This window comes from Hemiscyllium ocellatum, chromosome 29, assembly GCF_020745735.1.
Source record: "Hemiscyllium ocellatum isolate sHemOce1 chromosome 29, sHemOce1.pat.X.cur, whole genome shotgun sequence".
NCBI lineage: Eukaryota > Metazoa > Chordata > Chondrichthyes > Orectolobiformes > Hemiscylliidae > Hemiscyllium > Hemiscyllium ocellatum.
Window position 1 is genome coordinate 33651980 of NC_083429.1, and position 12755 is coordinate 33664734.

The window sequence follows — 12755 nt, forward strand, 5'->3', positions numbered from 1 at the left end:
AAAATAACCTCTTTAAAGGGGAAGCATAGTCACAATATTCACAACACTGTCAGGCAGGGAGTTACAGGAGGAACGGTGATGTAATTCCAAGTCAGATGGTGTCAGGGGTGCAGGAAAACTTGCAGAGGTGACACTCCAAGTCACTGTTACCCATGTCCTTTGAAGTTATAGAGATAGCACATTTGGAAGGTGCTGTCAAAAGAGCCTTGGCGAATTACTGCATTGTATCTTGCAGATGTTACACCGCTGCCAATCTATGTCAGAGAGTTTGGTCAAATTTTGCCTTGATGTCAACAGCAATCACTCTCAACTGACCTTTGGAGTTCAGCTTTTTGTCCATGTTTGGACCAAGGCTGTAATGTGGTAAGGAGCTGAATGGCCTTGGCAGAACCCAAACTCAACTAAATGGAGGAAAGTTGGAACAACAGTGTTAAATAAATTTAGCGCAAATGCTGGAACCTACCAATTATTTTCAGTCGTGAAGTTCCTGAAAAGGTCAAAACAATTTTTTATGTAATTGAACATTACAAAAAGGAAAAAAAGTAGAAATTATGGGTAACAAATGAAAAAAAGGGTCCTCTGTTGCAACATATTTGCTTTTCCATCACTGAATTTTTGGTGTATCATTCTGGCTGGAATGTGTTTAGCTTCCTATTTCTCCAAAATTCAATAATTTTCCTCAAGTCACAGTTCTTTAACAAAAATAATTTAACAGATAACTCTGAAATCAGGCTACGGTACAATAGTAAAACACACTGTATGTGACATGTCACAGTACAAAAATTCAGTACATAACCCAAATAGCAACCCTTTCTCAAAAACATATGACTGCTTTGTAGCAGCCTATTGAAAGGTTCTGCACAATTATAGTTATTTTTAACATGGTATCTTAATCACAATACTAAATGGAAAAGCGCTTATCAAAATCAAAGTGCTTTCTGACTCTTACTTCAATAGAGTTGTATCAACCTGTCAAAGAATTATATAAGTACAAAAATTATTATAATAAGAACAATACGAACAAAGCTCTTGGAGCTTGTTCTGTTAGGTGGATTATGGCCGATCTGGCTAAATCTATATGCCTTTGATACTTTTAGCCAATTTTATTTGGTCGAGCATTCACTGGTGTTTTGGAGGTATGTTGGTCAGGAAAATTTTCAGATTTTCATTTAAGTAGCAATTAATTATTTCACTCATGAATGAGCTGGCTCTAATTTTAAGATACCCCAGAAGAAATGGTTTCCTTTATGCATTTTTATGAATTTAAACATATCAAATAAAACACCACCCCAACTTCTGAAACCCATCGAACACAAGCTGGTAGGTCTCTAAAATGCAAACACCCTTTCTTCAGAACATAACCCTTTAAGCCTTCATGTCACTCAAATAAATAAATTCAACTCTAATCTCATTCAAGGTCAGCATATCCCTTCTGAAATATAGGGCACAAACTGAACATGATACTCCAGATCATGGTACTGATATCACAATTCTGATAGCATTGTACAGTGCCTTAAATTCACAGATCACCTTAACAAATCAACTTTTTCCTCACTCAACAATTCACCTTTATTAAACAACATTTTTTAGTTCACTTGACCTCTCTAATCGAGAAACTTTAACATTCTTCATTTCTTCTTTTGTCAAGACTATTGGTGACCAAATCAGACAATAGTAAGCTGCTGTCATAAAAGGTTACTATGGAAATTGGCCAGTTATTTAAATAATAATGAACCAAGCTCTGTAAACAATTTGCAGGAAAATTAAATCATTTTGCTCCTAAAATTAACTTCTACCTTAATTTCATATGGATGAAGGGTAGTTTGGTAAGTTTTATACTTAACATTTTGATTAGTCATCTGCCCAAAACATGGTAACAGCTTTCATAATTACAATAAATGTTTCCACATGGACAGTGCAAACCAGATGTACCTCTGAAAGCTTTTTATCTAAGCCCAAGCAGTTTAAATGGAAAATGGCACAGCACAGACATCACTTTAAATTTTCAGGATTTATTATTTTTATAAATGGTGCAAGTCAGACAGCCCTAAATTAGAGGCTATTTTAATCCACATAAAATGATGCAATGAGCAAAGCAGCCAGGCTCGATGCCTTCTACGTGATTGAACCAACGATGAATAAATGGAAGTGTGTGATTTTCAATTTTTTTTAACATGTTTCAGTCTTCTTGTTCAACCCTCTCCTCATCTGCTAATTTATCAATCCCGATCGCAACCACCCCTCCAACCAACCTGCACCTTTCCAAATACATATTCTGTCTCTTAATTGCAAGTCTGAGGTAACGGGCAACTGGATGGTCATTAGTGGGTATGTATGAAAGATAGAAGTAAAGTAAAAATGTTCCATTGCTCAAGTATTTCCACTCTCCAACAAGCCTGAAAATGTTTGCAGTTGTGGTCCCTAGTAGTAAATTTCAACAACCTTTCTGCAAAATTCTACTCACAATTTAATTAGGGAGTGATATATACTTTTCACATCATCACTGTAAATGTGTTGGATTATTGCTTGCAACGACATAAACACATGCAGGTGAATAATGAGGAGATTTGGGTATCAAAAACTAGAAACATGTTGGTAACTTGGTCTCAAAGCCACATTTCATAATTCAGTGCATTTTCTTTGTAAGAACAAGTAAATGATAAACAGTATTCAACTCATGGGTCTACTTTTGTTTTAACTTAAGATAGAGTTCGTAATCACTACATAAGTAGATAGGCATTCTGATTGCTATGTGTCCTAGCAGTTAACTGGGCTTTTTTTTTTTAAGAGTTAGCATTTTTATGATGAAATCTACATTACAACACTTCATATTATAACGTTCATTTCTCAGTACTATTTTCAATATCTACCTGGTCTCACTTGCTTCTCCTTTCTCACGAACCTTCAGCCATTTCTTCAACAGGAAGCGTTTGCGGCGTGGAGAAGCACTTGGCGTGGAACAGTTAGACCAAGGAGTATCCTCGTCACTTGATGGAGTAATCTCAATAGAAGGAAGCTGTAGGTACTCTTTGGTTATTGGGCCACAGTAAATGTTGCTCACCATTTGTTCTTTCTCACTCTGAACATTCTTCCAACGTTTCATTTTGAAACGCTTTCTGCGAAGTGTTGGAGTTGAGGATCTTGACCAGGCCACAGTGCCATTTCCTGAAGATGAGATCTGTACAGCAGGAAGCTGTAGCATATCAGTCATCGCTATAGTTTGCAAAATTTCTTTACTGTACTGTAAAACACAGTTCTAAGAGTCTTTTACAAGAAAAGTAAATGTTCACAAATCATGCACCACAAATGCTGCCGTCACTGTGAAATCACTTACATTGTAAAATCAGATGCAGTATGGTTAGTTTACTTATTTTTGTTGCTCCTTTAAATAATGTGATGTTTTGTGCAATCCAACACTTAGCATATATTGAATGAAATATTTTGCAAATTGTAGTCTTTTATAGCTGTTCATTACATTGAAGTACTGTAGCTGGAACTTCTTCAGTGCACTTGAGCCCTCCAGTGCTGGTAACTGTCAGTAGCACGCTAGGAGCAGTCTGAATGTCTACTGACACATTTTGATACAATAGATACGATAAACAAAAATTAAAAGCAATTAAAATCCACAGAGGAATATGAGCAGCAGCAGTGTGATGAAGAGACCGATGCTCATCAGGGAAGCTGTAATATTAGATAATGCTGAAGATAAAACATGCATAAGCAATTGTAGCATGTAATTCTAGTCTCTGCCACATGGGACCAGCTTACATTATTCAGTGGTTGTTAACGAACAAGACTGCAAGTTGTCAAACCTTCATCAGATGCATGGACAAACTCTTAATCCCACCTCTACATGGTATGCCATTCTTCTTCCACATCATGGTGTCAATTATTTTTCATGTTAACATAGTATACTTTTCGATGTAAGCAGAATGAGAGAGTGAAGATTAGTGACTCAATTACCAGGATGCACACACAAGTTCAACCAGCAGTGCTCCCCTAAAAAGAATAAAGATTTGTTTTATCTATTGTAAATATTCACATGAATGATAAACAACTAATTATGCATTGTTCAGTGAGCATATCACAGATTGTACATTGTTACATTCACACTATATCTGTGCAGTTCAAGGAGACAGTACACTCTGCTGACATACCAATGTTGTGATTCAAACCTGCCAACAAAAAGTAACATTTAGGGTGGGGGTGGGGTGGAATCGTACAATGGTTTATAAAGTATTCACCTAAAAAGTTCTCCTTGTATGAGACGATTTTAAGATGAAAAATATGTAAGTAAGTTTTAATTTTTTTTCAAACCATACATCCACTTACACAACTTACTCGGACAAGACCATGCAAGATATTTCCAGAAGAATATTTTGTCTTGCCTAGAAAACCAGTGTTATAATCTTGTAAGATGCAAGATCTTTCTAACTGAAATAACTTTTAAAACAACAAAATGCAATAAATCAAACAAAAGATTAGAATAAACCATGATATGCTGAAAGCCAAAATCTATATACTAGTAACTACTGTCAACTATATGCTCAGGATCTACTACAAACCCCAGTTGATGTGAATACATATCCAATGGAACTATAGGCCAGAAACAGGTCAAAAAACGAATGGATCAAGACAACTTTGTAAACTGTTGTCAGAGTGCACTCCTGTGAAGCACTTCAGGGCATTTTTCTCAGCTGAATGCATGATCTAAGAGTACACTGTTGACACATTTGTCCTTTAAAACATTTGACCATACTACTGATTAGTCTATCGTTTTTAAAATAGGAGTACCGAGGATGCTGTCATCATAAATATCAAATTATTCTATTTAGTATGTAAATCAACAACCTTTGTGTACTGGAATTAAAATAAAAAGTATACTTGACTGAACTAAGATAACTGAAAAAAAATGTATTTATGGATGTGAAATTTTGTGTTTTCAAAACAAGTTCGTGACAGTTTGTTCAGTGCTTTCATACAAGTGCCATTACCTTAATCAGAATTGAAGTTAAAATAAAGTTATCCTTCAAAATGTATTCGTTCCAACCATAATTTCCAAAAAGCTTTTGGCAAGCAATGCAATAACTACAGCAGCTGAAATTTCTCAGTGTCAAGCAAAACTTAATAACTTGAAAAAGAAACATGTCACTGATAACACGTAGGCTAACTTCAACTAAAATCCAGAGATCAATTAGCGATTTTTAAATACCGAATTTTTGGTTAGCAAAGGTATTCATTTTCCTCAATCTCTGTTAAGCCAGGAAAGGCAAGGAGGCAGAGTGAACGAAAAATTAGTGGACATCTAACCTCACTCACTTCCAGATGCCAAGGAGACAAATGAATTTGCAGAGGTATAGCCTTACAGGAAAGATATTTTAAAAGAGGTGGAGAAAGAATAAACTAAAAGTATGAACTAAGGTAACAGTAAAATTGTGAGTACAAATAGTACTGAATGATGTTTAGTAGATGTTATTTCCTTAACTTTCGTCAATTTGATCTGCTGAGCTCTGAGCAACATGTAAACATTCTGCGGCAAGGACACCAATGTTCTAAGAGCTTGCTGCCAGGAATTGGAGATTCAATAGGATCAACTTGCCTTCCCAATTTTCACTCCATGTCAGGATAAACCATAGCCATCTCTTGGGACAGCCCTATGTCATTTCCATGTTGACAATTGGAGCAGGCCAGGGTGCAATAAAATTAATGCTGAGGAGATGAGTCTGCTCAATATCCCTGGACCATCAGTTTTGGGCTGTGGTGAATTCTCAGGCTTTTCAGCTTTCACTGGCCACCAAAGCCCATAAAGTAAACCTGAACAAAAGCCTCAATATATTATGGGACACCAGCCATCAATGGGATCATATCTCTGCACCAAAGTGAGTCGTGCCAAGACCTGTCACACTGTCAAGATAGCACAAAGCTTCTGTCTTTGTTTCATGTCGTACAGTTGACATGGAATGTAAAATAAATTTATAAAGAAAAATACAACCAAGCTTTGTACAGTGTACTCCTTCAAACTAATCTTGTCGGACCGTCCTTCAGGTTGATGTAGCAATTGTTATCTTGATCCTGACGCAGATGCAATTGAAATAGCTGACATTGCAATAACCTGCACTTAACTAAGGTCAAAAATATATTCATATTACGTAAATAATGAATGGTTAAAAACTAAAGCTGCTGAACAATGGCGGTACAGTGGCTAGCACTGCTGCCTCACAGCACCAGGGTCCCAGGTTCAACTCCAGTCTCGGGCGACTGTCTGTGTGGAGTTTGCACATTCCCCCTACGTCTGCGTGGGTTTCCTGTGGGTGCTCCTGTTTCCTCCCACAGTCACAAAGATGTGCAGGTTAGGTGAATTAGCCATGCTAAATTGCCCATAGTGTTAGGTGCATTAGTCAGGGGGAAATAGGTCTGGGTGGGGTTACTCTTTGGAGGGTCGGTGTGGACTGGTTGGGCCGAAGGGCCTGTTTCCACACTGTAGAGAATCTAATTCCTTCAAAATCAGATTTTTCTGAGCAATGAATAAAGGGATGTTGTAGTTGTGGTATGTTTGCTGAGCTGGGAAGTTGATTTGAAGATTTTTCAACCCATCTGGGTGACATCTTCAGTACTTTGGATCCTCCTGTGAAGCACTGCTGTACTGTCTCTTTTGGAATTTACTTGGTTCCATTCCAGCTGTTTCCCCTTGCCAGTTCCAATTGTTTATTGTCATGGCCGGTACATTGGGTCGAAGTATAGTGCTTGTTGATGGACTCCATGGATGAGTGCCATGTTTCCAGACATTCTCTGGCTGTGCTCTGCTTGGCTTGTCCTATGATCATCCATGGACTCCATCAACAAGCACATAGACCGAGACCCAATATACTGGCCACTACAAGGAACAACCAGAACCGGCAACAGGAAGCAGCAGGAAACGGACCAAATAAATTCGAAAAGATACAGTACAGCAGCATTTCACAGGAGGCTCCAAAGCACTGAAGATGTCACCTGGACAAGAGGATGAAACATCTGTAAATCATCTTCCCAACTTTGCGAACATATCTGCACCTATGACAACCGGCACCCGAGCTACAAATCTGGATACATATCTTGAATATTAAAGGATTTAGTGTATTGTTTAAGATCTACATCCTCTTTCAGGTCCATTCCTCAACAAAATCTTTTTTCTACCTTCACAGTACAGATCTTCTCGTCAGCACTTTTTTAATGCTTCAACTAAACTTTTCCTATATCCTGTTTGCATACTTATCATTTCCATCATACATTAATGATAATTCATACAGAATGTTTTGACCTGCCTTCCTACCCTGCTCAATCGCCATCAACTGTCTGTCATCACAAGTACTTCACTTCTAAATCAGTCCATGGCCTCAATACCTTCTGGTCAGTCAATAATGACTCTTTTTCCAAGAATTCCCCTTCACAAGCTGCTATTCTTTTATCCACCTTGCCTCTATATCCTGGAATTCCCTATCCTAGTTTCTCTGCTATTTTGAAGACTGGGGAGTTTACCCAAGTGTCCTATCTCATAATTAATCCTCCAACAACATCATATTTGGTTGTTTCCAGATTGATCGTCCTGGGATTTGTTTTGTGCAAATGTGCTGTTGTATTTTCTACCTTATAACTGTGACTATACTTGGGGGGAAAAAAACTTCATTGTAAGCATATCCAATGTTCAATGGTGCTAAACAAGCAGTTTTTCACTTATTCTCCTCCCCTTCTCAGGATCCTCAAATTCTTTGATCCTTGTATCCCTTGATAAATATTCCTTTAATGTTGAGCTCTATTTACGTTGATTTGTCTCTTTCTCTTCTTACGTGTAAACAGTGAACTTGTGAAAAGAATCACACAATCAAAAAATCCAACATGCTACAAATATACACTTCATGATGACTTAGGATACAGAATAGGTTAAAACCTTTGCTTCCAGCAAAAACTAACACGAATCTAACACTGAATTCAAATTCAAATGAATTCAAAGCACCTGAATTACTGAATAGGAAAAAGGTTGAGTGATACTGCTGTCCTCACCTCCATCCAACATTGCTACATTACACACTTATTCAAGATGATGTACGATAACAATTGTTTTACTTCAGGAGTGGGAAAACTTACAGAAATAAAAATCTGGAACAAAATTAATAACATCTTGTAAAAACATAGATTTATTAAGGATAGCAGACACTGACTTGTAAAAGACAAAATAGGTTTGGTTAATTTGATTGCATCTTTTGATAAAGGTAATGGCAACGATGTTGTGTACATGGACTTCCAGAAGGCATTTGATAAAACACCACATAATAGTCTTTTCGGCAAAGGGATCGTGGCAAAACAGATATAGGGTTTGCTGAATGACACAAAAGATAAGCAGTTTCCCAGGGGTTGGTACTAGGATTAAAGCCTCTTATGATCCACATTAAGGACATAGACTTGGGCATATACAGCACAATTTTAAAATCTGCTGATGACACAAAACATAGGAGCATTGTGAACTGTAAAGAGGATAGTGATGAACTTCAAGAGGACATGCACAGTCTTGTAGAATTAGCAGACACATGGCAGATGAAGGTTAATGCACAGAATTGTGAAATTTGAAAGAAGAGGGGTCTGGACAAAGTAGATGGAGGAAGATGTTCCTTTTGATGGAATGGTGCAGAACCAGGACACCAATTTGAAAGAAACGCCAACATAAACAAAAGAACAAAAAGAAAATATTCTTACACAGTAAGTGATTAGGTTTTGGAAGGCACTTCCTGACAGTGTGATGAAGGTAGATATAATGGACTTTCAAAGGGATTAGGTTAAGCTGGAATAAAAGCATTTACAGGGCTACAGGGGACAAATGGATTGGACTAGTTAGCCAGCACAAACACAATGGACCAAGTGGTTTCCTTATCTGTTGCAACCAATGTATAATTGGGTGAGAGAAAGTAGCAGCAGTCATCCAAACTATAAACTGCAAAATCTTCAAAGACACCACTAAACAATCAGCAAAGATTAATAGTTTGTAATGATAAAAATAAATAAGCACATGATCCATCATAAACATTAGAAGATGCTAACTCACACATACTCATTTGCAGAAATTTGCAAAAGTAGTTATTCTCACGAGCATCATTCAAGCTCTGTATCCCCTTAGTCTTGTTCCTTATGTGTGCACACCAAAGTCTGCTCCATTTCTGGTAAATGCTGAAAGCAAACACACAGTTGCTATGCAAATTCCACTTTGCATAACAAATAAAAGTTCTGAAAAAGAGTTCCACAAATTTGTAGGCTTACGTTCAGAAGCACTACAGCAATTTATCATCGTGCTTTCAACTGTTTTGCCCTGAATGATTGTTGTCTGCTGGTTGCTGAATTTTGCAGCTGAAGGTGTTTGCTTCCAACGTGCTCCCTTGGTGACAATTCTACTGCGGGAGCATATATCAAAGCAAACAACAAGCCTCAACCACTTCTCCACCTGATCCTATTCTCCCATCTGCTCCAGATAAAACTACACACTATCTGCAAATCTTTCCCCCTTCAACTCAGGTTTTGTCCTATTGCGGCACTGCATTTAAGAACAAAAAAAATTCTTAAGTGTAATATGTTTGCCCAAGAGAATTTATCCACACATGGAAGACATCATCTTTAATTATGTCATCTTGCCTTTGCTTCTCATCATGAGCTGTGATCATTATTCTGTTTAAAAACATTGGAACCTCACATGCTAGATACTAAACTATCAGCAAGTTGGCGGGTCTAACATTACAGAAGAAATTTCAAAAAATACCATTCATTGTAGTACAACCTTTCAGCCAGTGTTACACATATTGGAGATAATAATTGAAGATTGTTGAATTTTTAAACAAGATATCAGGTGTTTCAACAAGGGTAGTGTAGATAATGTAGTCTGTATGAATTTCAGCAAAACCTTTCACAAGGTCCAACATGAGAGACTGATAAAGAAGGTAAGAGGATGTGATCCAAGATAACTTGACAAGTTGGATTTGAAATTGGCTTCCTGGCAGGAGATAGAAAGTTGGGGCAGGCTGTGTGTGTGAGACAATGTAGATGAGAAGGTGGGGTGGCACTCAGTAAGTTTGCAAGTAATACAAAGAATGGTGGATGGAAAAAATCTGGAAAAAAAGGTTTTAGGTTACAGGATATTAATGGATTGGGTAGATGAAATGTAACTTTGATAAGTATGAGGTGATATCTTGTTACTTCTTCCAAAGTGTAAGGGCATAGTCAATGAACAGCAGGACACTAGGAAACTCGGAGGAACAGAGAGATCTTGCGGTGCTTGTAGTCATCTATGAGCTAATCCCTTTCAAAATGCTCTGTGGCCAACTGTTACATCAAATTGATGCCTAGATCAACATCAAATTACAAATTACAATTTTATTCAGGTTGTTTCAACGATACATTGCATTGCCTACTGAGTTAAGACAAGAGATGATAAGAACAACCTGATACATAAACAGTCGGCATCTTCTAAACTGCTTTGAGAGTCCATTACAAAATTTCTATGATTGTTGAAAATCTGTTTGATTGTGAGATATAAAACCAAAACTAGTCTCTCTAGGGGGAGTTTTGAGAGGACTGGGGCCTTACTTCCATGGAGATGTCTCTTCCAAGGAAGACCCACCGAATGTAATGTTAATCAGACATTGGTCCAGCCGTTTGTAGCCTTCCCTTGGAAATAAGTCTCTGAGGTGGAAACCTCATCCTGACAGAGTTGCTAGCCAGTCAGACACCAGCAGCACCACAAGGGAGGCAGTGGCTACTGTCAGAGGAGCATGCAGGAACACAGATGATCTTGGAGAAAGGTGCAATCTATCGGTGTAGAATAGTTCTTCGAGTTGGAGGGGTCAGAGGGAAAGGAAGGCAGGGCAACGTCACAAGCAAGGGCAGAGTGTGGCTCCTAGTAGACCCACTAACTGCCTTTAATTGAGGGAATCTCAATCTCTCTCCAACACTCCCCAATCCAACAAATTGTTTACCCAAGGTGACCAATTGACCTGGATTGATGCCAATGAGTGCAGGTTGAGGCCTTTAAGTAGCACTTAATTGGTCACAATGTCCTCAACTGATGGCAACATGGGAAAACTGACAATGAATTTCTCATCCTAGACTTAATTCCGGATGTATACACCATGACATGATCTAATTACGTGCCTCTCTCACCTCTAAGCTTGCCATCTTGAGGAATAGAAGATTTCACCTGAGAAAACTGTACATCAAGCAAATCAGTGAAATGGTGTGAAGATCAATCAATGCATTCTCGAATGGTTGATATCACGAAGCATAAAATGAAATGATTCCACATATTATTTTATGAATGATGGTTTCTTCAAGAAAGGTAATTCGCTTAAACACAGTTACACTCAAAGTGGAAAGCTGCAGTTTTGAAACTAAGTGTCTATGAAGCTGATTAAGATCCAATTCCAAAATTTCAGCAAGTCTCAGCTCATTCCGAAGCTATTTAGCTCTAGAATATTACCTCTGACAGCTCTTGGCTCCTGTGCAATTGTAATTGTGTTTGTATTCCAGACTCCAAACGCTAAAAATGTATTGTAATAATGATACATTGCACCGACTTCCTGGCTAAAGCATTCCGGTTTGGTGTCCTTATGTGCTCTGATACGTCATTTTTTTAAAAAAAATCTGCAAGCTAAAAACATATGTATTCTATTCCTGGGAGTGCAATTTCAAACATGAAGTCTCAAAACATTAGCTTAATGGGATGGCTTCAGACAAGAGAGGTGCTTGGTTTGGTCCATGTATCTCAACTATCTACATATATTTGTACCAACTGTTACTCCCATTTGTTATTTCTTTCCACCAATCTCTTTCATGTTTTTAATTTTTTGTTTGAAAATTCTCCTTCATGTCTCTATTTAAATATCCTTAAACATGACCCTTTGTGCTTAAATTATGTGTACAGCAGAAAGCTGACTTGGATCTATTTTATCCAAACCATGGTTAATTGTAAACACTTCTACCATATCTTTCCTTCTATATCATTTTCTTATATTCTGTAAATCAGATTCCCATCCCTGCAATGACTGAATAGGATTTAAGGGATGGAAGACAAAAATTGCATGACATCCATCAGATAAGGACTCAACGGGGTTCAAGGCAGTTTCTAAATGACCTTGCCTCGACTTTTATGTTTAAATGTTACATTCTATTTGCTTTTTTTAAGAGGAGTGCTTGGGAACATGGTGATGATGGATTTTTTTGACCAGTGCACTCAAATTCCAGATTTGTGGGCGGCACGGTGGCACAGTGGTTAGTACTGCTGCCTCACAGCGCCTGTAGACCCGGGTTCAATTCCCGACTCAGGCGACTGACTGTGTGGAGTTTGCACGTTCTCCCCGTGTCTGCGTGGGTTTCCTCCGGGTGCTCCGGTTTCCTCCCACAGTCCAAAAGATGTGCGGGTCAGGTGAATTGGCCATGCTCCGTAGTGTTAGGTAAGGGGTAAATGTAGGGGTATGGGTGGGTTGCGCTTCGGTGGGTCGGTGTGGACTTGTTGGGCCGGAGGGCCTGTTTCCACACTAAGTCTAGTCTAATCTAATCTAATCTAATCTCTATTTTGCTCTGATATCTTAAGTTTGAATTTGTGCTAAATTGGAATACATTAACCTTCATAACCTCCGTACCTCAATCCAAACAAAAGACTGGATCTGCCATTTCTCCAACTACTTATCAAGTTTATCCACAGCCTTTTGAATTGGCAGTGACTGATATTCAACATTGTTTGC

General features: G+C 38.1%; 1 protein-coding gene across 4 annotated transcripts in view; it reads right to left on the reverse strand.

The window, feature by feature from the left end:
- Window positions 1–12755, reverse strand: part of LOC132829473 (protein Aster-B-like) — a 599261-nt gene that overhangs the window by 379667 nt on the left and 206839 nt on the right. For 2 of the 4 annotated variants that reach the window (XM_060846666.1, XM_060846665.1), the window contains exon 1: window positions 2871–3007. The exons of the other annotated variants lie outside the window; for them this stretch is intronic. The gene's annotated coding sequence lies outside the window, so the exon portion shown is untranslated. Of the gene's footprint in view, window positions 1–2870; window positions 3008–12755 lie in introns of those variants that run through there. 4 annotated transcript variants of the gene reach the window in all.